This window comes from Cynara cardunculus, assembly GCF_001531365.2.
Source record: "Cynara cardunculus var. scolymus isolate 2C chromosome LG 8, CcrdV1, whole genome shotgun sequence".
Classification (NCBI taxonomy): Eukaryota; Viridiplantae; Streptophyta; class Magnoliopsida; order Asterales; family Asteraceae; genus Cynara; species Cynara cardunculus.
In genome coordinates, this window is record NC_037535.1 from 20,146,221 (window position 1) to 20,150,507 (window position 4,287).

A 4,287-nucleotide genomic window follows, 5' to 3' on the forward strand; every position below is an offset into this window, starting at 1 on the left:
TATGTATAAAATAAAATCAGCTAAAAATACTTAAAATGTGTAAAATCATTTCATTTGAATTTTTCTAAAATTATGTAAAATCAAATCAACATAAAAGTTCTGTAAAATTAATCAACAGAAAAAATAAAAATTAAAAAAAAAATTGTAAAATTAATCAACAAAATATGAATATTGAAGCAACATTTAAGTGTTCCAAAAGATATATGCTACCACATTATATTCTAATGAGATTGGATTTTAGATATGAATATTGAAAGTGGAATTGAAGCACAATTTATTCTTACAAGATTTATGCCATCAAACCATATTCTAATAAGATTTCGATTCAAGGGTATTAAATATGAATATCTGAAAGCACCATTTACTTTTTTTTTTAAATTTGTGCAAATTTGATATTTAAGTATTTTCCAGTAACCGAGGGTGTCCTGATGCGTACAAAACCAACTTTTCATTGGAGTCGTCACAAGTGAATCTCCATGGCCATAAGGGCTTTCCGAACGTTAGGACTTGAACACAACTACATCCCTGTAAGGCTTAATCTAAGTTGGAATAGAGTAAAAAAGCAAAGCCATTATTACACCATGCAGATGATGAAATTGAATGAATAGATAGCAACTTCCAATGCTACATTAATTTCACAATCACAAACTTCAACAATCACATTTACAATTTTAACAAGATATAGCTCAATAACTACTTGCCCTGCCATGCGGTGACTATTACTACAGTTAACGCTTATAGGGTAAATTATTGCATACGATGTCGTTTTTATGGATTAAAATCTTACACGGTAAGTAAGTGATAGTGTTGTATTTTACGGATAAGCACTTGTCAAATAAGTGTTTGGATAAACAACCGCTTAGTTTATTTTTCTTTAGGGAGCGTTTGGTTCGTAGATTATGAAAGAATCTGATGAAATTGGAATGTTGAATTTCATTGACCAAATTTAATTCTCTCGTTTGCTTCATTCTTTTTCACGAAAAGAATCTTCAGAATCTTAAAAATTCTACAAATGAAGGAATTTAACATTTCTTATCAACTACATGGCATTCTGATGGAATGAAATTCTTTAATTTTATAATAGCAAATATGTCATTAATCCAATATACCCTAATCTCATACAATCCAATATGACTATCGTCGACCACCTCCAACCACCGTTGATCTGAATCGCCACCGCCCGCCGCCATCTGAAACGCCGCTGACCATCGCCATCTGAACCACCACCGGTCTGAACCACCACCGGTCTGAACCACCGGCGACTACTTCCGATCTGAATCACCGCCAGCTACCGCCGATCTGAACCACCGACAACCATCACAGATCTGAACAACCATCGATCTGAACCACCGCCGATCTGAACCACATCCGACCACCGCCATCTGAACCACCATGGACCACCACTAATCTGAACCACCGTCAACCACCGATGGAACCACTGCGGTCATCGCCCATTTGAACCACCCCTGATCGGAAATCACCGCCGATTTGAACCACTGTCGATCTGAAAACCACCACCATCTGAACCACCACGGACCACCACCGATCTGAACCACTGTCGAACACTACCGATCTGAACCACCGCTGGCCACCGCCGATTTGAACCACTGTCAATCTGAACCACTGATGACCACCTCCATCTGAACCACCGTGGACCACCATCGATTTGAACCACTGCCGACCACCGCCATCTGAACCGCCACAGAAACCATCGATTTAAACCGCTGTCGACCATCGCCATCTGAACCACTATGGACCACCATCGATCTGAACCACCAAGGACCACCATTGTCCACCACCGTCTATTTAGTAACGTCATTTGGTTTATATTTAGGTTGCATATTCTATATTATTTTACATATTAAATAATCATTTTATTAAAAGTATTTTTAGTTTAAAAAAATTAAAATTTTCAAAAAAGGGCATTTTGGCCATTACCAATATTTATTTCCAATTTCAAAGCTACATTCTGTGAACCAAACACACAGATTACAATTCTTTAACATATCACATTCCAATGTTTGTCAAACAAACAAATGGTCAAACCTAACAACATTTCATTCTAATTTTTTAAAGTCAAATTCCTTTAACAAATTCTATTCCATTAAAGTTTAGTCTTCTACTCAATTCTTTTTAGTAACGCTTTTTTTTAAAGTATTTCTAGAAAACTATATATAATTTAAATCACTATAGGAACCTCAACTTTATGCCATTCTTTACAACTTTTGAGTGTAGTTTGACATCGTGGTTTGACTGCCATTGTAAAGAGCATCCAACACAAAACGGCCTTTCATTTCCCGCAAAGACAGAATTGTCGTACATGAATTATTAAAAGAATTCCCTCTTTTTCCTCGGTAAGCATTATCCATGAAATGACGACAACAGCATTTGGAGTTATCTCTGTCCTGTGGTTAAGTGGAACTCCTCACCCGTCCCAGTGTTCGAATAAGGGAGTTTATAAACTTGACAGAAAAATTATAGGATTAAATATAACAAAATCAGATATATTAATTAAATGTTTTAATTGTTTATTCTTCATATTTATATATACATTTTTATTCGTGTGACCCATTGTAAACGAACAGTGACATCTATCAATACATCATCATTACCCGAATGATAAAGTTTGGTATTTCAGATAATCAGCAAACTATGTGATCATTATCAATATACACATTTATGTCCCTTCGTTCTCGATATTCAGATTGAAATGAGGCATGAAGGTGTCCTTCTCGTTATATCTTATCTTTAGTTTCTCGTTTTTGGAATATAGTGATAAAACAGATGTCAGTATCATATACCAACTATCTAAACATGCATGCACTTCCTCAGTACTATTGAATTGAGGGGCTCGATATATCATTTGTGTCATCTAAGAGGAACAAATATTATCTTGATCCATACTAGTACTATTAAGTGATATACGATCTACCCAACAACCATTCTGACACCCATGTATAAAATGTTTAGAATCAGTTATCAAAGTACATCACTCACAGAGAGTAACTTTCATGATCTCATATCAAATGATTATATGTACAATGACCACGTGAGAATCTTCTATAAATACTCATATGGCATCCAATGAAGCGTTCTCATAGTGAGTCACATCCAGTATACAAGATCTCATCTTGTACCTATATCTAGATTTTATATCTTCATATGAATCCTTGCATATACTAGTCGTAACATATTAATTCAACCTAAACCTGAACTAATATTTGACTATGGACATTTTAGAATACAATGTTTTAAGGTTAATATTATGTTCAGATGTAACACACAATAACACATAAATATAATAATTAGGCAATGCCTTTTATTAATTATCATGACACAAATGTTCAAACAGAATCATCTGATAATAAGGGTTTGGGCATATATACACCAACACCCAGTTGATAAGCATGAGACAAAAGGCACACGATCTAAGCCCAAAACCGGCCTTCAACCTGAATACTTATAAATACCATGTCTAAGAAACACAAGTTATTCATGATTTGCTTATTTACCAAGCTTCAGCCAACCTCATAACACATGGATTAGGGGTCGGTTCACCTTGGCGTAACACCACCCACGACTTAGGATCCTGACCTGACTACATTGATGGTGAGTTTCTTCTGGAACCTGGGGGGTTGCTTCGAGAAATCCTGGTTATTCCTCGGAAGATGAGTTTGGGGAGGGACTTCAGATAGGCGAGAGTGGGCATGGTTGCGCTACTTCGGGCAGGTGTGTTTCTTTCTATGGGGGTGTTCATCACTTTGGACGTATGCAAACACTATATCATTTGTCTATGGCTATATCGTTAACTGGAATTATCATCTTAGTGTCATATTTGGACCATGATGAACATATCAATTGAGTAGGAAACTTCAAATTGACCAACAAATAAACATCACAAAAGATGATATATCGATCATATTCCATCATCAAATGAAATTGAAACCTACTATTAATTTCACTATTCTTCTCGAGAAACGTTACTAATTTCCTTTGAAATACAACCCAACGTTTATATACCACAAATTGGTAAATCATCACCAAATCCACCTTAAATCGAGCCAAGTTTCACTTCCACCATTCCATGTATCACAAGTTTAGAAGTTCATTATGTTGGAGGAATTGTCTTTCATCCCCTCTCTCTATATATATATATATAGAGAGAGAGAGAGAGAGAGACTGGGGATCATGTAAGACAATATTGTTTTCGTGAAACACTATTTTTACATTTGAAACTTCACAGCAAAACACTGTAAAGGTAACATTCACATTGTTTTTGCTGTGAAG